Genomic DNA, 26,901 nt, shown 5'->3' with positions numbered 1-26,901 from the left:
TGTTTAATATATTATTATTAAATAAATATATATTTTTAAATATATTAAATAAAACAAATTAATTAATTTAAAATATATGCTCTCCATCTCAAATTAGTAGTGGCTTGTCCCTGTACATCTCTGTTAGCAACAAATTCATGTCGGTCATTTATCTAATACCTTTCAATTTTCATTGGAAGTTCGTATATATTTAATCAGGCCCTCCTGCCTCTAAGGTTTCCATATCTGGTCTCAGATTTCATCTGTCTAACTCCATTCTCAAAATTACAGAAAGATGAATGGATGGACAGATGGACAACAGTGGGAATTTACAAGTCTACAATTTTTTCAATTATAACCCAATAACAATATAATGCTATATGCAGACTTATGGCTACCCCCTATATGACCTTCAACAAATGCATCTCTCTCTCACTTATTGACATTACTTCTAGATAAAGCTGAAAAGGGGTTTTTGAATAAAAATGTTATAATTATTATATTTTTGAATGGCAATCATCTACTATCTAAAACAATGGAGTCACAGGCATTAATTACTCTAAATTTGCTTGCAAAAGATATATGTAGAACTGTCCTATTAATTAGATTGTATGCTTATCTACCTAGTTCTTTGTGATTATAGAACTTTCCAGAAAACCTAGACTATCTTATCTAGAGCCCATTATATCAAAGCTGTAGCACTGTTTGCTATGACTCTATACAAAATGATATTCTGTATGTTGATCCTATATAGTAAAAATTCTCACCACTTTTATTAAGTATGATCAAATATAAACCTACCATATCCATTTGTTTTACTCTTTGTTGTTCTCTTTGTCAGTATTGTACTTAGCAATTGCATAATTGAGGGGAGATATAATTAAGATTATTGCCCCTAGCATAATGGTACAAGAGAATAAAATTATTGGGAGAACTTTATGCCAGTTACTATGCACATTTTTCTTTTACCTGGTCAGCTTTTTTATCATCTTTTCTAATTCATGCTCCAGGTTATACCTTTTTACGATAAAGCTAGAAAGGTTTATTCAAAAAACCCTTTCCAGCTTTATCTAGAAGTGGTGTCCATAAGTGAGGGAGAGATGCATTTGTTGGAAGGTCATATAGTGTGGGGTAGCACAAATCTGCACATAATAATATAATGTTATATGCAGATTTGAATTAATTCTGTTTCTTTTTGCCTCTTACTGTTTTTCATTTCTGTGTTTATATTTCTACTTGGATCTTGTTTATTAGTAGGACTTATTATACTTGGTGAAGTTTCCAATTAGCAAAGAGAGGAGATCTTAGTCAAAAATCAAAACAAAATACAGTAGAGCATCCATTATCTGAATCAATTGGGGACTGGGTTGTTCAGAAAATCAATTTTTTGAATAACCGATTATGTACGAAAAAATATATTAACCTATCCCATGTTGAAATTTGTTCAAATCCTGGCACATCCTTAAATACCCTCTCATGGTTGTGCCAGTGCTGCCAGATAAAACATACACACCAACAAAAATAATAATGGAGTAGTCCAAGACATAGCCAAAGATTGCAGTGCTGCAGCACTAGCGAAAATTTAAATTTGCCAACTGGAAAGCTTTCGATTAATTGACGTTTCAGTTGATTGCTATTCAGATAATCAATGCTCTACTGTACCTTTATTTTCATCATAAGTAAAAATAAAGATATTTTGTTTTGGTTTTTGTCTAAGATCTCCTCTCTTTGCTAATCAGAAACTTCACCAGTATAATAAATCCTATTAATAAACAAGGTCTTTTTATTTTTGTTTGTTTCCTGTTTTATTTGGATTTTACTTTATTTTTTTTTATTAATTTTTGCATAATTATAATTTTTTTGTAATTTTGAATTTAAGAAAGTTTGAACATAGAGATATTCTCTCAATTAATGTGCTTTCTCACCATACCGAGTTGTATATACTCCAACTATCTACAATTAACCAGTAACCGGTGCAAAATTCTTTAAAATCAGCAAACGTTTTCGATTCCCCTCCTGGGATCTTCTTCAGGCTTACTTTATTATACCTTTCGTTATAACTGGATTCTTTAATTCGAATGTTTTTGAAAAATATGGAACGTCCCATTTTTCGAAAAAATTTCGAAAATAGAAGGAATCTACGTGTTATTTCAAATATAATTTTCTACCAATGGGGATTTGTTGTGTGCAATACCTCATAAAATTTATCTTATAAAATATATTATGATTTATCGTCAATTAAAAATTGCCATGCTGCAGAGAGATTTATTTCTTCTTTGAAATTAATGCATGCGGATTTGCGATCGGCTTTAAAGATTTCCACTGCCTCCAAAGTTCTTAGTTGTTCCAGATGTTGGGTGGTGCGAATAACATGCGCTTCATCGAAGAAAGGTGTGATGTCCGGGTTTGTCGCATACGTAGATAGGGCTGTCGTACATTTATTATGTTCGATGTCTGATTTATGTTCTTTTAATCTTGTGGCCAATGAACGCTTGGTGGATCTGATATACACTAAAGGCCTATCCCATCTGTTATCTTTTAATGGAATACTGTATATCCCTGGAAGCCTATTTGGGTCCGAATTGTCCTTCCCGTTCCTTAATAGACTGTAAATGGTTGGGTTTCTTTTGTATGCAATTTTAATTCCTTTTATTTTTGCAATTTTAATTCCTTTTATTTTTGCAATTTTTTTGTACATTGCCTTTAGATGCGGGTTATACGTTATTGGTACCCTCTCTACGCTATCCTCATTTCCATTATTTAGTACCTCTACCTTTTCTTCTACACGATTCTGCAAACGCCGGTGCTGCTTACATAAACCTTTTATAATATTGCTGTAACCATGCTCTTTAGCGATCTTCCTAATGTAATTTAATTCTCGTTGGAGGGCTTGGGAGGTGGAAGAATGCNCTACACGATTCTGCAAACGCCGGTGCTGCTTACATAAACCTTTTATAATATTGCTGTAACCATGCTCTTTAGCGATCTTCCTAATGTAATTTAATTCTCGTTGGAGGGCTTGGGAGGTGGAAGAATGCGTATATGCTCTTTTTACTAATGCTCTAAACGTAGCTATCTTATAAGAAAATGGGTCACAAGATTCATAAGGTATATACGTTGATATGGTAATATGGTATATATGATAATGGTGCTAATGAAAAGAGAGACGTATGAGAAAGGATTAATTGAATACCTCTCATTAACTCAGTGTTCTGAAATGGAAACAAGCTGGGTAGATAAGATGCAAGCAAGAATTAAACGATTTGCTAATACGAAATTAGCCAAGAACATGGGTATGAGGAACATAATTGTAGATGCTCCAGACGTGCCGAAGCTGTTTGCCTTTGCTAAGACGCATAAACAAGGGCAACAACTTAGACCTATAGTAGACAAAGGGAGAGCTCCCACCATTAAGTTAGAAAAGTTAATACATAACAGGCTATCCATGCACTTGAAAGATTACCAGTTCAAGATAGAAAGTCCTATGGAGCTTTTAAAAGAACTTAAGAAGATAGACACTCCAGATTGCGCAACGGTATTGGATTTTAGATCCTTATACCCATCAATAAAAATTCAACCATGTTTTTGTGCGCTCAGGGATTTCCTTCTCTCTAGCATAGAGGACACCACATTGCACCATGATATACTAGAGTTAACGCATCTGGCTTGTTACAATTCCATATTCCAATTCAAGAACACCATATATGAGCAAGGAAGAGGAGTGCCAAATGGGAAGTCCATTATCTGGAGATTTATGCGAAATGGTAATCAGGATATTAGAAAGCAAAGTCCTTCCCTCCTTTCTCCCAAATATTAGCATTTACAGAAGATATATCGACGATATAATTATCCCTTGGAAAGCTGAGCCGGATATAGATCATTTTATGGAATCAATGAACAACAACCCATATGGCGTCGTAGTGGAACTGGAACAACATAGTAAGGATAAAGTACACTTCTTGGATATAGTCATAGATATGAAAGAAAGGGCGGTACAAACTTATGTATACAGAAAACCTACAGCGATATCAACGTATATACCTTATGAATCTTGTGACCCATTTTCTTATAAGATAGCGACGTTTAGAGCATTAGTAAAAAGAGCATATACGCATTCTTCCACCTCCCAAGCCCTCCAACGAGAATTAAATTACATTAGGAAGATCGCTAAAGAGCATGGTTACAGCAATATTATAAAAGGTTTATGTAAGCAGCACCGGCGTTTGCAGAATCGTGTAGAAGAAAAGGTAGAGGTACTAAATAATGGAAATGAGGATAGCGTAGAGAGGGTACCAATAACGTATAACCCGCATCTAAAGGCAATGTACGAAAAATTGCAAAAATAAAAGGAATTAATATTGCATACAAAAGAAACCCAACCATTTACAGTTTATTAAGGAACGGGAAGGACAATTCAGACCCAAATAGGCTTCCAGGGATATACAGTATTCCATTAAAAGATAACAGATGGGATAGACCTTTAGTGTATATCGGATCCACCAAGCGTTCATTGGCCACAAGATTAAAAGAACATAAATCAGACATCGAACATAATAAGTGTACGACGGCCCTATCTACGTATGCGACAAACCCGGACATCACACCTTTCTTCGATGAAGCGCATGTTATTCGCACCACCCAACACACGGAACAACTAAGAACTTTGGAGGCAGTGGAAATCTTTAAAGCCGATCGCAAATCCGCATGCATTAATTTCAAAGAAGAAATAAATCTCTCTGCAGCATGGCAATTTTTAATTGACGATAAATCATAATATATTTTATAAGATAAATTTTATGAGGTATTGCACACAACAAATCCCCATTGGTAGAAAATTATATTTGAAATAACACGTAGATTCCTTCTATTTTCGAAATTTTTTCGAAAAATGGGACGTTCCATATTTTTCAAAAACATTCGAATTAAAGAATCCGGTTATAATGAAAGGTATAATAAAGTAAGCCTGAAGAAGATCCCAGGAGGGGAATCGAAAACGTTTGCCGATTTTAAAGAATTTTGTACCGGTTACTGGTTAATTGTAGATAGTTGGAGTAGATATTCTCTCAATCAAATGTATTCTTTCTAAAGCATTTTGTAATTTCATAGCTGATGATGTTCTTTTAAAAGAATAAAGACGTTTATAATTAAAAAATTATTTTATTNATATACAGTATTCCATTAAAAGATAACAGATGGGATAGGCCTTTAGTGTATATCGGATCCACCAAGCGTTCATTGGCCACAAGATTAAAAGAGCATAAATCAGACATCGAACATAATAAATGTACGACAGCCCTATCTACGTATGCGACAAACCCGGACATCACACCTTTCTTCGATGAAGCGCATGTTATTCGCACCACCCAACATCTGGAACAACTAAGAACTTTGGAGGCAGTGGAAATCTTTAAAGCCGATCGCAAATCCGCATGCATTAATTTCAAAGAAGAAATAAATCTCTCTGCAGCATGGCAATTTTTAATTGACGATAAATCATAATATATTTTATAAGATAAATTTTATGAGGTATTGCACACAACAAATCCCCATTGGTAGAAAATTATATTTGAAATAACACGTAGATTCCTTCTATTTTCGAAATTTTTTCGAAAAATGGGACGTTCCATATTTTTCAAAAACATTCGAATTAAAGAATCCGGTTATAATGAAAGGTATAATAAAGTAAGCCTGAAGAAGATCCCAGGAGGGGAATCGAAAACGTTTGCCGATTTTAAAGAATTTTGTACCGGTTACTGGTTAATTGTAGATAGTTGGAGTAGATATTCTCTCAATCAAATGTATTCTTTCTAAAGCATTTTGTAATTTCATAGCTGATGATGTTCTTTTAAAAGAATAAAGACGTTTATAATTAAAAAATTATTTTATTTTCCTAAATTTAGCATTTTTCTTTTCATTTTGATTATGGTGTTAAGTGCAAATGGTATTTTTCTTAATTCTGATTTAATTAGTATAAAAATATTTTTGTTTTCATTTCTAAATTTATTTGTAAGTTTTTTGATTGTATGGAATAATATATAAAATAAGAAAATTATTAACATTTATTGTTTAAGTACATAGCATTAAAACATTGCAAATTAAGAAATTGTAATTTTATTCTAATGATGATTAAAGTATGACAGTTGTTATAAATGATATAAAAACACAAATATTAATGCATAAAAATTAAATTATATTTAATTTAAGTAAGTATGAATATTTAAAAGCAATATTTAACCTTTGTCATAATGAACTTCCTTTAACTGTCCTCTCAATTTTTTATGATAATAGTAAAAATATAATAAAATGCAAATATAGTGTAAGAATTTTCTTGTTTTAATTAATTTTTGAAAACATTTACATACTATTTATTAAAATAGTCATATAACCATTGTTATTTTTTCACAATTCTTGACTTTAATCGTTCTCTGTATCTTCTCATCCTTTGCCTTGCTAGTTCTCTTTGATGTGCCCTCTGTTCATCACTTAAAACTTTTTCATACTGTTCTTCCATATATCTTTTCTTTATTAAACTGTTTTTAGCTTTATTTTTGATACATCCACGAAATGAAGTTTTTTCTGAAGTATTTCTTTTTGTTTTAGATTTCTTCTGTAAGCGTTCTATGCAAGAAAAAAAACAATCAAAAATTAATAAAACTCAATTATTTTATATGTAATATAAATATACATAAATACTAAAAAATAATATACATTAACAGTTTTGTTATTTTATTAAATTAGATTCATTGGAAATTTGAGTTCAGTTATGACATTCGCAAAGCAGTATTTTAAAGTTAACACTAATGGTATTGTTATTATTATTAATGTATAGGGTCTTTATAATTAAAGTTTCACTTTGAAATGGCCATAAAAGAAAAACTACTGGACAAAATGTTATCAAACTTGGTAATAGTTTACAGGAAGTCATGGGATTTTATTTTCTGCAAAAAAAATACTTCAAAAACTCACCACCAGCAGGAAATGGCGCTGTATGCAATATTGTTAAACGAAATAAAACATGTAGACATCGGTTGAAAATGTTTTTAATTGTTTCTAAAACATGTTGCAAAGCATGTTCAATGTGATGTCCACCATTTTCTGTAAGCAAGTTAATTCGCATTACTGTGTTTTCAACAGTAGCTCTTAGAATATTAGGAGGAATGTTATGGACATGTCGGTGTATCAAATTTTTCAATTCTGCCAAATTGTTCGTTTTCATTTTCAACCGATGTCTACATGTCTTATTTCGTTTAACAATATTGCATACAGCTCCATTCCCCACTGGTGATGAGTTTTTGAACTATTTTTTGGGGAGAAATAAAATCCCATAACTTCCTGTAAACTATTATCAAGTTTCATAACATTTGTCCAGTAATTTTTCTTTTATGGCTATTTCAAAGTGGAACTTTAATTATAAAGACCCTATATATTGTTTATAGAAATAGAAAAATCAGTAAAATTTTACTATGTATGTTTTTGTTGTTTGGTATCAATGAAATCAAGTACAGTATGGAAAACCACAATAGCATGTAATCTGTACTGACTCATACCCAGCAAAAAATTCTTAGAATGTAAATAAAATGTTCACATAACATACACTACACCATGCATCCCATATATCCAGAGTGGCCAGTTACTGCTATGCTATTTAGAAGATACTAACTCAAATATTAAAATCTAGTTTTTTTCTGTTAGAAATTTATTGTGTGTGTGTAAATAACCAAGTCTGAATATTCTATAATCAAATCATTAAATGCTGAATTATTCAGACTATGTTTTGACTCCCTATTAATAATTACAAGAAAAAATTATTCTATTATTAATGTTAAAAGATAGGTATTAAAGGTTAGACTACTATTTTGTTCTAATATTGAACAAGATAAAAGTATAACTGCCTACCTTTAAAACAAATTATTTTATATTATTTGTGAATAGTTGGCCAAAATATAACCTGAACAAACTGGCATTTGATGTTTTAACTCACTATGAATATAATTATAATTATATAATATAGTTATCCAAATAAAACACAAAATAATGAAAATAAGGTTAAACAAAGTTTCAATATATACTAGTAGAGCGTCGATTATCCGAAAGTCAATCATCCGAAAGAATTCCAGTTGGCAAATTTAAATTTTTGCCAGTGTTGTGGCGCTGCAATCTTTGGCTATGTCTTTGGCTACTCAAATATTTTACGTTTTTGATACTAAATTAACTTCTGAAGTATAATTTTTTATTGTTTTTATATTTTTCAATATATTTATTTTGTTCGTACAAAATAAAAAAATAATTTTTAATGATACAATAGTCTTCGTTAGACTTAACATCGACGAAAATTCAACGCAAAGTGACACACAACGGAGAAAAATGTCAAGATGGGATAAATTAATATATTTTTTCGTACATAATTGGTTATCCGAAAAATAAGTTATCCAAATAACCCCAGTCCCCAATTGATTTAGATAATCAACACTCTACTGTAATACAAGAGTGTCACACTTTAGACTGACTGAGATGAAACATTAGCAAGGTATAGGGGATATTTAAAAGGGAAAATGCATGAGACCAATCCCAAAACTATAGGCAAACTGAAAAAATCCTCCTCAGAAACATTGACCATATGTAAAATACTATGTCAATAACTTCAATCTGAAAACAATTATGCACACACAAAGTTACATACAGATGATACTGAAAATCATGTCCTTGTGTAAATTTCTGTATGTTTAAATAATGCTAAAATAAAGTTTCTAACAAGTGTCCATTTGCCTAAATTTGTATCTTTTCCAGTGAGTGGAGCCAATTTTATTTGAAACATCCTGTACAGTCAACCCCCCTATAACACTGTTGATTTTTCCGTTTTATATGAATTCCATGTTGTATGAGTCACTTAGAGTTTACAAATACGTGAGCCATTCACAATCCAGCACACTTATTTGTAAAATCTAAGTGACTTATACAACATGGAATTCATATAAAACGGAAAAATCAACAGTGCTATAGGGGGGGGTCAACTATACATATATTAATTGTTTATCAAAAAGCCATTATATATAATTACTTTGAATTTAAAAATTTAGTTAAAAACACAAATGTATTAATTGTATATTAATAGTAACCGTAAGCTTAATTATTATATTTGTTTATTTAATGTTATTTATTTTGCCTCCTGTAGTACAAAACCAATGGATGAAATATATTCTTTGTAATGCACAATAAAAGATAAAAGTAAACTTTTATCTTTTATTGTGCATTACAAAGAATATATTTCATCCATTGATTTTTGTATTAGTGTTCTGTTTGCAATTACTTCAAACATTATTTAGAATATTTATAAATTATAAATATGCAAGTTAAAATTTTGTAAATAATAACTAAAAATAAATTATCTATAGTAAAAATTATTCTAATAAATATTAAACAAAATAATAAAAAGCTTTAAGTTTTATGCAAAAATATCAAATGTATATACAAATTATGAAATTTTTTACTACCCTATATGCCATAGATCAGTGTTTCTTAACAGGGGGGCCGCGGCCCCCTGGGTGTCCGTAAGAAGTTTGCCGGGGGCCGCCAAATTACGCCAAATTTCCTTCAGAATATAATAAAAAGGAAATTGATGTATAACCAAATATCATATTGAAAAGTGAAAGATAAAGTTTTCGTATTTAGTTTTTTTTTATTTCTTATTTTTTCCTACATACAACTTTGTTAGTACAGAAGAAATAAATGCAAATATGCTACTTACACCGCACTATTTACTTCTTTTATTTCAAAGTAATTCTAAGAAACTATTAAAACTATTAATGCTTGGAGTTTTGCATACAAATTCGTGCAGAAAATCCTCCCGTTTTCAGCAGCAATGCAAAATTTGCTGCCTTTCGCAAGTACGTATTTTCAAATATTTTTTGTTTTTTCTACGAATTTTTAAATGTTTCTTATTTTATTTTTTGTTAAAAAATTAATGAGCTTTTATGTTTAATTGTGGAGTTTGAATCTTATTTAAATAGATAATAAAATAATAAAGTTATGTTTTACATTTATTATATAAAAAAATAAAGCAATAATAAAAAAATCAATTTATTATAGATAATTTAACGAATATAAATTATTATTAAAAAAGGGGGTCACAAAAAAATTATGAAATATTTGGTGGGTCGCGAGTATAAAAAGGTTAAGGAAGGAAAGACAGGCAAACAGACATATGGACAATAGTGAGAATTTATAAGTCTACAAATTGCAGCCCAATGATTAAGCAGTTAAGCTCAACAGTCAGTTTCTATGTAGTTCTCAGAAATGATGAGATTATTTACAAAGATGGAAACTAAGCAGAAATTTATAAGCTTTCTAGATATATGTTCAAGTTAATAATAATGATGATGATAATAATAATTAATTTTTCAAATGTCATGCTCAGCTGATATTAGTTCCAAGTGCTGTGCAGGACTAAAATCAAGGCATTGCTACCCAAACAAGTGTTACATTAAACTTCTGTGTTATTGGTATGTGTGTCAATACCTAGAAACTTCTTAACAATTTGATGTGTTCAATATTGCAAGTTTCTGTAATGCCATGTATGTTTTTTATTAAGGTTTTAATATTTCTAGACTTTTGTGTAGTGTATGTGGTATAAACACCAGTAGATAACAGGTACAATAAATACCTTATCCATCCTCCACAACTGTCTTATTAAGAAATAAGACAGTTGTAGAGGATGCTTGTTGACTTTTTTCAGTGTGAACATTTTTTGTTATGAGTGTTTGAAGCAGAGATGTATATTATATAAGCAATCTTATTGAATTTGTTAGTGAGAGTGATGTAAGGTTTATTATGATGAATTGTTTTATCTGTGATTATGGCTCTGTTGTAGTATATATTCTTTGTGTCATTTTCTAATACTGTTTCTGGGATATATTTGAAGTGTGTAGTATAGTATCTGGGTGTTTAATAATCTGTGTTTGTGTGTAAGATCTTGGTTTATTATATTTGCTATTTGATTATGTCTATGTAAATAGTCTGTTTGTGCTAAGAGCTTGCAACTAGAGGTTATATGTTGTATTGTTTCTGGCATAATGTGGCATTTTCTGCAAGAGTGATTTGTGTGTAATATATCCTTCAGGATGTGTTTTCTGTAGTGTTTACAACCTAATCTTGAATGGCAACCATAAACCCCCTTCTCTCCAAACAGACAGCCTCTAGTCAGTCAGTAGTTTGATGCAGTTTTGTCAACATAGTTCTGAGCTAGATCATAGGCATGCCTGCCATGAAGTACCTTTTGGACCCATGACTGCTTAGTGGTGTCTGTTATTTATATGTTGAGCTATGTCCAGGTACTCCGAGTGTAAGTTTAAAGGTGTGTGGTTGCTGTCTGCCAGAGTTATAGCTTTATGTACTTTTGATGTTTCTCATTTTCTGTGGAAAAACTCTCACAGTGTCAGAATTTGTTTGTAGTGCAGGTTAACTATATTAGTCAGGCCAAGGTCACCTTCTTTACAAGGAAGAATTAGTCTTTCTACAGATGATTTCAGGTGATATTGTTTATGTTTAGTAAGTTTTCTTGTTTTCCTTTGGAGTTACTGAAGATCTATGCATATCCAGTGTATATCTCCAAAAGAATACGTGAGTTCAGGGATAACATCATTATTAATAGCTTTAATAGTATGTTTTGCATTTAGGTGTGTGCTTAGTACTGCATGTAATCTGTTTTGGTATTAGAGTATTAAGTTTTGTTTTATCTGAACATGTTTTGTAAGTGTGGCCTTCTGGAATCCTAAATATTTGTAAAACTCACCCTCTTCCATGGATTCAATATCATCTCCACTTCTGAGTACAAAGTCTCCTTTCTTCAGAACTCCTTTTTCAATGTGGATTGATTTACATTTGTCTATACCAAACTCCATTTGTATATCATTTGAGTATGTGTGTGCAAATGTAGTTTGTAAGAGATGATGAAGCTGATTCTATGTGGATGCATAAAGTTTGATATTGTCCATGTACATGAAGTGTGATAATGTGAACACTGTCGTTTTGTTGTGTCTGATATTGTAACCATATTGTGTTTTGTTTATGTGTTATATAAAGGGTAAGTGCAAGGCAGAACCAAAGAGGACTCAAGGAATCTCTTGAAAAATTCCTTACTTGAATTATGTGAGTATTATGAAAGTTAAGATGTAATGCTATTGTTATAAAATAAATACATAAACAGCACAAATATAATAGCAGCTTGACCTGTAGTTATCTCTTGATCTTGGTTTAGCATGCACAGGGGCACCGCTAGCTGTTTGAACGCCCGTGTGCAATACCGATTATGCCGCCCCCTGTTTAACTACGATTACCTATGCTGAGCTTGCCAGAAAGGCTCTTTGCCGCCCCCTGGACGTGCCGCCCGCGTGCAGTGCACGCCTTGCACGCCCGCTTACGGCGGCCCTGAGCATGCATAACTATGCACTGGTATGTAAGCCAAGCAGGAAACACTCCACCATAATAATTGAATCGTAGATTTGATGCACAGAAAATGAGAAAGTATGCATATCTTTAGTAATTTGAGAGAAATTACAATGGCACAAGAAGAATTTTCATGTCTTTAAAATGGCTCTTAATGACTTTAGAAGAAAGAAAAGCTATTTGATGAATCATAGTAGCAATTTAAAATTGGTGTATAATTCACTGCTCTGCATAACCTACAATGCCTTTCAGATGGACTAAAACACAATCTGCAGGTTATCCACATGAAATTATGATAATCAATATTAACCTCTTAAAGGAAAAAAGTAAGCTTTCTTGTTTTTTATTAATATTATTGGGTTGAGTCATAAATAAGTTCCGTTTTCTAAACTGAAATTTATTTGCCAATAAAATGTACAGCAATAGACTTTAATCTATCACATATTCACCATCATTATTAATGACTTCTTGCCATTTTTCGGGCAACTTGTCAATTCCTCTTGCATAAAATTCTGGTGGTTTCGAATCAAAAAACTCCTGGACGAACTCCTGAACTTGGTCATCATTTTGGAAGCATTGCCTTTGTAAAGCATTCTGCAGTGCCCGGAAAAGATGGAAATCTGTTGGTGCCAGGTCCAGTGAATAAGGTGGATGAGGCAAAACAGACCAGCCAAACTCCAAAATTTTTTCTTGTGTAATCTTCGCTGTGTGTGGCCTTTCATTGTCATGCAATAAGGTGATCTTTTTTCTGTTAACAAGTGCAGGGCGCTTTTCATGAAGTTTTAGCCGAAGTTGCTCTAACTGTTGTATGTATACATTTGCAGTAACAGTTTCATTGCGTGGCAACAACTCAAAATGGATAATTCCTCGACGATCCCACTATACACACAACAAAATTTTCCTTCCATGCACACTTGGCTTAGGGTCCGGTTGTGGCTGATCATTTTTGTCAACCCATTGTTTTTTTCGAATAACATTTTCGTATGTGATCCACTTTTCATCTCCCGTAACAATTTTAGCCAAAAATGATTCTTCTTTTTGCCAAGAAAGCAAGGTAAAAGCTATCGACCTTCTGTCAGCCTTATTCCGTTCACTGAGGTTATGTGGAACCCAAACTCCCAACTTGCTTACTTTTCCTAGCTTTTGGAGGTGACGATTGATAGTTGATTGGGATGTGTGCAGCTTCTCTGCTAACTCCCTCGTCGTTTGCCGTGGATTCTGCTCAATCAAGGCCTTTAAAACGTCATCATCGAAGTCTGAGGAGCGGCCTGGTCTTTCATCATCTTTTAAGGAGAAATCACCAGAACGAAATTTTGTAAACCACTTTCGAACTGCTCTGTCTGAAATTACGCGCAAATCTTTTTTGCTGTTTCTGTAGCGTTATTGCCGAGTTTAAACTCCCACAACATGATATAACGTACATGCACTTTCAAATGTTCCATTTTAAATGAATTCAGAAACAATTTTTTATTACATTATTGACACTTCAGTGTTAAAATTTACATTTATAGACTATTTGCTAATATCCACTAATAAAACTCAGTTGAAGCAACACAACATCTGGCAAGTATTCGACAGTCATTTACACCTACTTGCTAACGGAACTTATTTATGACTCAACCCAATATTTCTTTAGGCTCCCTAAATGCTAGTCATTCCAACTTACAACATCATTGTTAGTCATTCTTTTCAGTTTAATTAAACAATTCAAATCTAAAATAAACAAAAAATAACAATTGTGATTTAAATAATATAAGCATTTTTTAGTGAAAAAGCATCCATAGCAATCTATCATTGATTTTCCATGCTACTTTAAAAGTTTTGCAAACTTCAAGCTTTCCTTAAAACAATTTAATAAAGATTTTTTTTATCATCACAATTCTCTATTTTCTGCATTAAATAAATTAATCATTTTGACTAACTAATATTTTAGGTATGTCTCTGAAATTAACTTATCAAATAGCATCATTATATACATCATTTTAATATAATTATATTACATATTTCCTAATTATTTTAATATATGTAACATTGCTCAATTAAATTTTGCATTGTATAAATGATGAAATTAAAATATATTTGAACAGGATGTTCATTTCATTGAATAACAAGAGGTTAGTGTATTTTTATAAATGCTTGATCAGTCAGATATTAGTTTGATACTTTTCATATTGTATTAAGAAAAAAATAATGCTATTCAAATTTGAGCTTTAATCAGTAAAAAGCCACATCTGAAGTCATAACTCCTTACAAATTTAAGTTGATTTACAGAAATAAATCATTGCTTGGTTTTACTAAATTGATGAAGGAAAAATGCTAAAAATAAAAATATTACATAAAAAAATGTCAAGAACCTGCCTACAATTATCACAGACATACATCAAATTCTTTTAAGTAAATTATATTTTTAATCATGCAAATTCTATTTATTTATCACAAGAAAAATATGAGATGATCAAGACTAGCACTAAGTTTGGATATCCTGAGCAAGATAACATAGTATAATGTAAAGTTTAGATAAATCTGAAAAATCATAGTTAAAATGTGGAAGGAAATACAAGTTTATATGGCAGTCCAATACAATGGCTAGAAATTATTGATGTGATACTGTCATTTAAAACTAGTTCACATCAGGTTATTAATTCTGGTAAAGTTGGTGTTCATTGTTATTAATTCTCACTTTCTATTTAATAATTTAAACCCACTGGTTCATTACTGCAAATTATTATTGAATACTTAAAAATAATAATAATGAAAGTGATTCATTCTTGCTAGAAGTGCAAATTACTTTTTAAAAATGTAAATAATTTCATATAAAATTTTTAGCACTAAATCTAAAAGTTTAGGTTTTGATGACTTATAATTGATAGAATTCATCTCAATATTTATTTTAATTATCATAGAATGAAAATTTATATAAATATTTATCTGCTGAAAGCAAAAGCATGGAAGAAATTTAAAATATGATCCCATTTTACCAGAGCCTCTTCAAAAAATCAAAACTTTGGAACTTAAATATTATTGGGTTGGCCAATAAGTCCTTGTGGCTTTTGCAAATAGATGGAATTAGATGCTCTGAAAACAATTATTAGTAGTTTTAACCATGAAAACAGGATTGTTTGACAAGTGACATTTTACTGACACTTATCAAAAATAAACCATATTTTTGCCTTTTTTAAAATAAAAAAGCAGAATGTATCGATAACGCACATTTTGTTCACTCATCTTTTGAATACTGATAAACAAACAAAACAAAACTAATCATCAAGCATAAGTGAACAAAATGTGCATTATCAACACATTCTGCTTTTTTATTTTAAAAAAGGCAAAAATATGGTGCAAACCTACAAAAAAAAAAAAAAAATGTGAGTTATATGATAAAGATGGCATGAAAGAACATATGTGTCAGAAATGGTTTGCAAGATTTCATTCTGGAGATTTTTTCCATTCAAGATGCATCATGATCAGATTGGCCAGTTGAGATTGACAGTGATCAAATAAAAGAATTAGTTGACAGCATCCATGTCATATGACACAGGATATTTCAATATTTGAAGAATATCTGCTAGAAAGAATGGAAAAGCATTTGTGCCAACTTGGATATATCAGCAAGCTTGATGTCAACTCCATCCAATGAACAAAGTGATAATAAATACAAGCACATCGCACTAACTTTGTATAGCTTTGCAGATAATATTTAGAATGTAACACTAAATGTTTTTGACCCATTTCTAGGGTCTTGTTCAGGTGTCGGAACACCTGAAGAAGACCCTAGAAATGGGTCTTCTTTTTTCTGGTGCAATATGAGTTCAATTCCAATTTTTAAACATTTCAGTCTCCAATGCTTCTATCTTCGAAATTTATTTTTTTTAAATTTCAAAATTTAAATCTCCAAAAGACATGCACCTGCGCTGGCTGTTATAGCATCGCGTCATAAATATGACATTCAATGGTAGCGGATATGACACCAAGATATATCGAAAACCAAGTGCCATCCCAATATACATCCCAACTAACTCTAACAATCCATACAACTACAAAATGGCAGCTTTTGGAGCACTTATCAGAAGAGCCTACATGCACTGTAGCAAAAAACAAGACAAATGGAGGGAAATAAGAAAAATAGCAGAAATTGCTGAAAATCATGGCTACAATAAAAGCCTAATATATAGAATCGTGGATAAGCAAAAACCCAACTCAAAGACCAATTAAATAGGATTCCAGAAAAGGATCCACAACAAGATGCATCTCCCTACAGTATAGCTATAACATATGAATGCCCTATGCAGTCCACAACAAGATGCATCTCCCTACAGTATAGCTATAACATATGAATGCCCTATGCAGTTCCTATATCAAGAAATTGGGGCATACAATAACACAAAAATAGACTACAGATGTAAGCCAAATACATTCAGCATGCTAAGAAATGACAAAAATCAGGCAGAAATCGAAAGAACGCTGGGAGTAATATAAAATTCTGTTAAGAGCTAATAGATTCTGTCGAATCTATTATCTCTTAACGTATATGTCAGATCTACAAAAAGATCGCTCAAACAACACCTCTGTGAGCACAAAATGGACATTGAAAAACAAAGAAATGCAATACCACCTTAATAATATATGCTGATGAAAATGGCATTACACCTAATCTACAACAAGCAGCAATGATCCAACAAACTTGGCATATAAACCAACTGCAAAATCTGGAGGCGTTAGAAATTTTTAAAGCAAACTGCAAAGGCTCGTCAATCAATTTTAAAGATGAGAAACAACTATTAAGAGCATGGCAGGCTATTTATGACGTGACACTATAACAGCTGGTGCAGGTGCACGTCTTTTGGAGATTTAAATTTAAAAAAAATAAATTTTGAATATAGAAGCATTGGAGACTGAAATGTTTAAAAATAGGAATTGAACTCATATTGCACCATAAAAATTTATGGAACATCTGAAGGAGACCCTAGAAATGGTTTGAAAACATTAGTGTTACGTTCTAAATATTATCTGCAAAGCTATACAAGGTTAATGCTATGTGTTTGTAAGCTTAATCTTTGGGTTTCCTCACAAACTTAGTGAAGCCAATTGCATCACTCACATTTCCATCTATGATTCACTCAAAAAATGTGAGAAAAGTGATCCATTTCTGAATTGAATGGTCATGGGGGATGAAAAATGGATTATTTACATCAACATCAAGCACAAATGATTGTGAGGAAAGTACAACAAACTGCCACAAACCACTTCAAAAGCTGGACTTCATCCAAATAAAGTTAGGCTCTTGATTTGGTGGGATTGGAAGGGTGTTTAGTTTTATGAGTTGCTTCTGAAAAACAAAACAATCAATTCTGACATATAATGTGGCCAGATAGATAAATTAAATGCAGCAATTCAGGAGAAGCATCCAAAATTGGTGAATTGTAAGGGTGTTGTCTTCCATCATGATAATGCCCAGCAACATGTGTCATTGCAAACCTGGCAAAAATTGTTGGAGCTTGGCTGGGATGTCGTACCTCATCTTCCCTATTCACCTGATCTTGCCCCTTCCAATTACCACTTGTTTCACTCCCTGCAAAATTCTTTAAACAAACAGTGTTTTATTTCTGATGATGATATAAAACTGCATTTAGAACAGTTTTGTGCAAAAAAAGAAAATCATTAGTTTTTTGAACAAAGTATTATGAAGCTCCCAAAAGATAACAAAAGATATTCAATAAAAACATTCATTATATTAGTGAATAAAATTTTTATTTTCTATGAAAAAATTGTCTTTTACTTTCACCTAAAACAACACATGAATTTATTGGCCAACCCAATATTATAGTTGTAAGTAAACTCTCCACCAACTTCAAAATTAGTCCAGCAGTATTCAAAATTACTACTTTTCTAGCATTACTCCAAAGATCTTTGTCAGGAAATTAGAACATAATGGAATGTTCTTTGAATCATCAAACAGGAAAACTTAATTTTGAATCAAATACAATTTAAATTGGTTGTCAGATGAATTCCATGTAATATAAGGATAGGTGTTCACAAGGTAAGAGATTGGACTTTCTTTTTTGTTGTTAATGAAATTTCAAGGACCTTCATCTTGGTGGAGATTTTACTTATTATTATGTTCATACAGCTCATCTCTGGAGAATTCTTAATGTACTATTATAATTAAAGAATAAGTGCTTTATTAATTTATTCTGAAATGTCCAAAGATTATTTCATTATATTATATAAAATAACATTCAATAACTGAATTTAATTTATTCAGAATAAATAACAACCAGACTGAACAAATGTCAATTATTTTATACAATATTTTATGAAAGTCATAATACTATGAACATTTGGTTATGTTTTTATTGTCTATATTGCATCTTATTAATACATATTCTTATAAAAAAGAAAAAAGTAATATTCTAATCAAATAATATAGAAATCAAATATAATAACAGTTGTAATCTAAGTAGACTAAACACATTAAAAATGCCCATCCAGAAGAAATCATTCAACAGGACTGAAATTTAGTAAACAGACAGACATAACACTCAAGACCATGTAATCCCATTTTAATGGCTACAAAATCAAGGGTTTATATGGGGTGCTCCGAAATATTGAGCATCAACCTGCTGTTGAAGTGGTAATGTAAACTATTATACAGATGATGTAATCCTGAAAGATCTGCAGCCATACTTTCTGAACCTAAGTAGTCAAGTCTTGGAGGTTCTGAGGTATGTTGAGGTGACAATTTACTACATCTCAGCCATGCTCAATGGGGGATAGATTTAAAGACTTTGCAGGCCAAGGTAGCAAGTGATTTGCTTGAGGCAATGTGCAGTAATGTGTGCTTTATGTGATCTGGCATTGTCTTGCTGGAAAATGGTTTCAGGAACCTCTTGCATAAAGGGAAACAATACAGTCTGTAACATATCCAAAATGTTCCATGCTGTAGCAAGATAGCCTCAGATGAATATGAAGAATATCCTGGCATCATAACTGATGACCCCTCAAAACCATAATGCAAAGAGTTGACTACTGTGATGAAATTATATGCAGTGAGGATTTGTTTGCTCCAGAATTCTCTGACACAATCTTCCTTATCTATTGTAGTTACTCAGGCAGTAGTAATACTTATTGTTGAATACTACACTTTGCCATTCCAGATGCCAGGCCAATCTGTTGTGACACCGAGTGAGATGTTTCTGACAATGTGCAGAGGTCAGAGGTAGGCTAAAAGGTGTCTGGAGTACAACCCAGCTTCATGTAACTGGCATACATGGTTCTCATGGACTCTTCAATATCACTTGTGCCAGCCATATTACTCTAACTCAGGCATGGCCAACATACGGCCAGATGTGGCCCGCGATTAATCTTTCAATATTAGCTATTCAAGTCAGAATGGATCGGTGAAAAGTTCTAATGCCTGAAAAAAAAAGGGTCAACAACTCGCTGTCCTGTTAGAGTTAACCCTCCATTACAAATCTCTTAAGTACAGCGTAGAACGTTGATAAAGCATGATAATGTGAAAAATGTATCTGTAATCTTTATGTATAATTTAGTCTCTATGGGGTGACACCACAATGAGATCTTGCACCACCTCAAAATCTTGCTAGGGCAGCCTCTGGTTTGGCCTGTGAAAAAAGTTTTCTTTCCAATTCAGCTTGGGGCAATAACTGTTGGCCACCCCTGCTCTAACTGCTGCCATTTGATATGTCTGTCCAATAGTGCTTCTCCCATCAGTATGAAAATATTGATATTGAGAGTAACAGACTCTTAATATCAACATTTTCATACTGTTGATTTTGCATTTTCAATTTGTTTCTGATAGTGATTTGTGTATACTGCATTTAGATTTTGTCATTTGATAGAGATAAAGAAAGGCTAATGAATTTTTTTTTTTAAGAAACTTATGAAAATGGTATAATTTTGGATAGATAGAATATCTGACATCACAGTAAGAAAAAACGTCTATTTATTAACAGATTCATTTCATTTCATACCATACTTGGACATACAGCACATCATTCTCATCAAAATAAATAAAATTAGCATGCTGAATCAAAATAATAATTATATTTAAAATAATATAGTATTATTAATTAAAGTAAAAAAATTTTCAAATAAAAGAATATCAAAATGGTAGATAATTCAAATGTTATTTTTAAATTCCTTCCTTAAAGAAAAATTTCACCAAAAAACTATAAAATCAGCTGAAAGTCTGTTCATAAATATTTTCAAAGAAATTTCTTCTTCAGTATCAGATCTTTCTCACAAACAGTCAATTCAAAATTTTTTTAAATCTGCTGTTTAAAACAATTGTTTGAAATATATATTTATGTCTACCTCCAACAAGGATAGAAGAACTGTATAAAGTTATTTCATCTGTTAAGTAAGTTGTTAACTGGTATGAATCCTGTGCCATATCTGTATTTCTTGACAGCATTCAATCTCCATTAACTATTTCTCAAGGAATAACAAAGTTTTCTTGATTTTGGATCTCATTAAATAAACACTGTATAAAACAAATTTTAAAATTTTCTCGTGTGTGTTATTGATAACAATTTCTTTTATACATTATTTTATTTTCTATTGTATTTGCAAAGTTCCAATTATGTAATGTTTAAAAAACATTGAGAGATATTTTAAAGCTTCCAATTGTTTTAGAATACAAAATTATAACACTTTTTTAATCAACGGTCTATCTTAAAATAGTCAAAACCAATAAAAATACCAATCCCCATTAATGTTTCCATTTAATTCTAATCAAATCTTCAAGCATAACAGTCAACAAGAAATTTATAAATCTATTTAACAATTTTTACATATTAAAATGGATGGAAAAACAATCATTAAAAAATTATTGTATAAATGATTATATAATTACAGAGTTTTTTATTTTCAAATTCATTCCTTATTTTTAATGAATTAAAAAATAATAATTTATACTTATGCATTAAATGTTTTGGTTTATGCTTATTTCAATAAAGTAAAAACAGCATGCAAATACAGTATAACTTCAGAACTTAAAATTTTATAATTATAATATTAAGCAATTCATTAATAAAAATAATATTAATAAAATTTAAGACAACATATATATATAATATATGTATTTATTTGATAATTCTTTATTTTCAGAATACATAATCATTTCATTTATTTCTGTAATTTGACTCATTTCATTAAAGTTAAAATTAGCATGTTCATTGTTGGTTGGCCTGATATTACATTATATGAAGGTCATATGTCACAAACTGCATCAACCAGCAGTAAATGTTTTAAATAATTGTTCACAGTTTGATATTGAAAAGATTCACATTTTCAGGTACATAATAAAATTATATTTCTAATTTGAGAATTTTTAAAATATTTATATGGTAAAAATATGACATTAAAAATGTAAAAAAACCTGTGTGTGTATATTTTTTTAAACTTGAAATTTATTTTATATTTGTTTAAAAATATTCAGCTGTATAATAATTATACTTTTTGAAATATATAAATAACACAGTAAATTCTCTCAAATAGAATTAACTTTGTCATTTTCTCAATCTTTTATTTTTTGGATTTAGTTCAAATTCTTAAAAAATTAGTTTCTTTGCTATATTAATAGCTTTGGTTATCAGTATTTTAATTTAAAAATTTCTTCAGACTTTTATAAGTAACTTTTAAACATTCACAAAAATTAATTTATTTCAATTACAAAATCATACATTTATAATTTTGGAAGAGATTCCCACAAAAAAAAAAATATATATATATAGCAGAGAAATATANGACTGACATTTTGCATATATATATATATATATAAACAAATAATCATTTTCAAATATTTTTTAAATTACAAATATTTGCACTTGGTAATATCTACAATATTAATTTTACATTTATTTTATAATCATATAAGATTTAATATATATTATTATTAATTTTAGCTTATTGATTTTTCTCTCTCATATAATTGCTTACTTTTCATAAAATTAATAAGTTGTATTCAAGAATAAATAACTGAAAAACTTTTTGATCCATAAAAATGACATTTTGTCATAGGAGGACTAAATCCAAAATTCAGAAGATAATTTTTCAGTCTAAATGCCCGACAGATCAAAGATTCATTAGGGGTATAAAAAATATGTTTGAAAAATTAGAATTTTATTTAACAATAAATAAATAAAAATGATAAAATCAAAATTGCTTTAACAGAGGAAAATGTAAGCAAAAATTGAATGTTCATCCTCAGGGGGACACATGTTTGTAGAACTCTGTTGCCATGGAAACCTTAATTTTAGTTTTATTTCCCTTTATTAAAGCAATTTTATTTTTTTATAAGTATTTACAAGTGGAGTTTTTATATTTTAACTATGTAATATATTAATTTTCAAAATTTATTTATACACTTATAGTATCATCATCAATAAATCTATGATCATGTTGAATAAAAAATAATTCCTGTTTATATTTACTTCATGTTTATCAATAACAGTAAGCTATTTAAATAATGATTTATTTATTATAAACATAATTCATTAAAAAGCTGATTTGTTAATTAAAATTTATCCATAAACAAATATTTACTCTGAAAATATTGTGATTTTATTCATTTATAACAACTGATCAGGAAAAGTATGGCATACTACCATCTGCTAAAAATAGTTTAATTTTTGATTCAAGAAAAAAAGAAAAGGAACAACTTTAAGCATTACTTAAACTGGAAAATTTATATACTAGGTAAGTATATTACTAATTATATTATCCAAATAGATTATTTTTAAAAATTATNATACTATAGTCCAGTGGTTCTAAAAGTTTGAAAGTTGCACATCTGTGTATAGAAGATATATTTTTGCAGGCTCCTGTTTTTAGCTGTTAGCAGTTACTCATTAATTAATAAACTACAATAATAAAAATCATTTGAGGCGTCTAATATTATTTTTTGACAGTGTTTGATTGCAATAATTCGAAAAATTTTGTTAAAATAACAGAACTAAAAGTTATTAAATTTAATAAAAAGAACCAACTTTTTTATTAAAATTAAAAAGTTGATTCTTTTTTGCAACATTTTAATAAATAATATACAGATTATGAAATTTCATTCAAAGCTTAATATTGCTTTAAATAATATTTTAAAATATTTGCTAAATAATAAATGTTCCTGCAGACTTCTGACAAGTATCTTGTGGATCTCAGGAGTCTGCAGACCACAGTTTCAGAACCACTGCTATAGTCTATTTGAAATAATTTATAACCAAGTAGACATTTGTCATTTTGCCATTTGATTCAATTAATATTATTTGAAGAGACATCAAAGTTAAATTTTTACATAAATTATTTTAATTATTTTTTGTTCTGCTATTTACATTTAAAAATGCATCTTAAATTTTTTTCTTGATTTTTATTTTAAAATTCTCACTTAATGTTCTTGTTAAAAAATAAGAAAAATGAAATGTAATCACCATAGAAATTATTTGTTATTTACTTTATTAAAACAAAAAGTCTAGCATATTTGGGTCATTTTAATAAAATAATATATTAAATCAGAAGCGAAATAATGAAGCTAAGCAATAGGATTATAAAAACATATCTATAACATATTTTAATACAGAGAAACATTATAGTGTGACAACACAAAATATATAAAGCTATGTAAGTAAAAACATGAATGATAAAACAAATAAAATAATCTTTTTAGGCTACACTTGGTTACATGATACATATAAAATTTTATTTTATATGTATCATGTAACCAAATGTAGCCTAAAAAGATTATTTTAAGATTATAACAGCTATTAATTCATAATAAAAAAATGTTTCCTTGTTTCATTTTATATATCAATATAAAGAGAAAATTCTAAAACCTTATATATCTTCAAAGTAAAAACTTAACATTGGTTTGATCCAAGATTACCTATGCTGTCTTAATTTTACGGCCTGGATGCTTTGCTATTAATTGGACTATGTCTATGAACACAGGTAGTTCTCTTGAAGTTCTACTAGGCTATCCTTCCATTCACCTCTTTATTTAGGCTTGAGGTGAGGAAAGCTTTTTATAGACTTAATATAAAAGTAAGCTTATTCTTAAACCATATTGTTTTGGTCAGCTGTCTCTGCTGAGATGATAAAAGGGAGACATCTCTTTGATAAATTCTGACAGTGTCTCAGTTTATTTTTGATAAATATTTTTCCAATATCTTATTTTGCCTTGTCATTTTCAGATGACTTCAAAACTAATAGTGGCACTAGAACTGGATTTGTGAAGAAATTTGGGAAAAGACTTCTATGTCTCATTGAGAAGTTTCCTACTGTGTTTCAAGCTAAGGTGCTAGCTATTATTTGATGTGTTTGTATTACTTTATGCAGATATCCTCTTAATATGACTATCTACATTGTCTGATGGTCAGGCTGCTTTGAAGACACTTCACTCTTATCAGTTTACTTTAGTACTTGTTTAGGACTGCTGCTTGCATCTCAATGAACTGGCTGCTTGCAATACAGTTTTTCTCTTGTTGGTATCAGGACAAGAGGGTATTGCTGGCAATGTAAGGGCTGATTTACTGGCCAAACAGGAAGCTTCATATCCATTTGTAGGGCCTAAACCAATTCTTAACATTTCTTATAACACTTTTTTTTAGAGCTGTCAAAGAATAAACTACCTTCAATCATTCTAAGCAGTGAACATTAACTCCCAATTTAAAAGGGAGCAAGAAATTTTGCCTAGCCAGCTCTCTGGACAAAGTAAAAATTTCTTGGCTTTTGACAGGAATCATGTTTACTTTTTGATTGGTATTGTAACTGGCTTTGGTCACTTCAAAAAAACTTAACATTAATCACAAACACAATAATAGTTAGTACTTTATTGCTTGCTATTCTTTCTTTTGATTGTACGTTCTTTGGAATTAAGCACAAAATCGCTACAGAGAACTTAACATACAGGAAAAAAGTTGATTTTATTTTCTATTTTTTATGAAAGGAAATGCATTTTCAGTCTTTATTATATATAATGATAAAACTATATACAAATTTACAGAATACATTTAATAGTTATTTCTATTTTACATATACATACAACTCATAAAAAAATACAAAAAATTTCCTAAAATATAACTAATGGTGACTATTGGAATAACTAAGTGTTAAAAATGTAGTGTCAAACCAATAAAACTGAAATAAAATAATAAATATGATAACATTTACAAGAACATAGAAAATTGTGAGAAAAAGGAAAACAACTCAAGGATGACATCATCAGAAGCTAGTACATGTCAACTTTCTGATCTGAGAGTGTGTCAACTTATGCTTTCTCAGAGTCGGCAGTGACACCTTTCCCATAACTTTCAGTCACCTCTAAGGTATTTGCTGCTTTGAATATGATGAAAAACGGCTGATTCCAGCCAGTTCTTCCAACTGTTCAAGTTACTGTGTCTGTGTGCCTTGCTGAATTAATGCTCTTCTGTGCCCTCTGATTCTTCATCATCCCTCTACTTGCTGCTTCTCTTCAGAACTGTTAACTGAAAGACTACATTCCAAAGATTCTTAACGAAGATTCTAGTTCTGATTTGTGAAGTACCAAAAATTTGTAATCTCTCTCTCTCTCTCTCCATGAAATGCAAATACTCTGTATAATGTATTGTACTAACTTTTGTGCCATCTAATAAATGTTTGTGTAGTAAATTGTTCAGTGACTCCTTTTTAATTGAATCTAGTCATTTCCTACACCATCCTCTTACCCCTAGTCTCACATACAAAATGCATGTAGAAAACATGTAGTAGGCATAACTACTTGGTGTCAGAATTAACACACCACCATCAGAGAATCTTACAGTTGTGTCAGAAGGAAAAGCCATAGTAGAATCATACAGTGGCCTGGATGTTACCTGGCAACCTCCACAAAATTAATGATTTCCAATTAGTGGGGAAAAAAATCAAAAATACAGAAAAGCTTATGTACAATCGTTAAAGTAATGCTTTATTAATGTGATCATGAGTTTGATAAAAAGTGCTACATGTTTGAATATTTCATTTGGAATATCTGAAGAGGTTAATAAAATAAATAAATATAATCTATATAGAATGGATTCAAAGAATAAAAGTATGTAAAGTATGAGGATCTGGGTTCTTATAATTGACAAAATTATTAAAACTATTTCATTTTCCTGATTCATAAAATTCTGACAGAATTAACAACAAAATCTTGTACTAGTTAATTTTTGCAACTTGGATTGTAAAGAAGGTTGAGTTGCACTAATTTCCAGACAACCTGAAGTATTTGTGTGTGTGTGTGTGTGTGTGTGTGTGTGTGTGTGTGTGTGTGTGACCTAGCTTCAAGTGATGTACCAATAGGATTTGATCTCTAAAGTCTAATCAACAAATGAAGAAAGGTCCAGTGAAGAAGATAAACCAAAGTTAAGGCACTTCATATTAAAGTCTGCAATCTGCAATAAGAGTCTGCAATGTGACTTTACCTCAAGGTCACATTGCACTCTTTTTTACTTG

General features: G+C 30.5%; 1 protein-coding gene across 4 annotated transcripts in view; it reads right to left on the bottom strand.

Moving 5' to 3' along the window:
- LOC111631942 (protein bric-a-brac 2-like) overlaps positions 1-26,901 on the bottom strand; it is a 221,610-nt gene that overhangs the window by 58,543 nt on the left and 136,166 nt on the right. For 2 of the 4 annotated variants that reach the window (XR_002757784.1, XR_002757782.1), the window contains exon 4: positions 6,342-6,597. The exons of 1 other annotated variant lie outside the window; for it this stretch is intronic. The gene's annotated coding sequence lies outside the window, so the exon portion shown is untranslated. The remainder of the gene's footprint in view (positions 1-6,341; positions 6,598-26,901) is intronic. One more of the 4 variants, XR_002757783.1, reaches the window with a different exon arrangement.

The sequence above is a fragment of the Centruroides sculpturatus genome, unplaced genomic scaffold (assembly GCF_000671375.1).
Source record: "Centruroides sculpturatus isolate CEXI.00-Female unplaced genomic scaffold, Cexi_2.0 scaffold72, whole genome shotgun sequence".
Lineage (NCBI taxonomy): Eukaryota > Metazoa > Arthropoda > Arachnida > Scorpiones > Buthidae > Centruroides > Centruroides sculpturatus.
The sequence above is the reverse complement of the archived record's forward strand: the minus strand, read 5'-3'. Positions and strand labels throughout refer to the sequence as shown.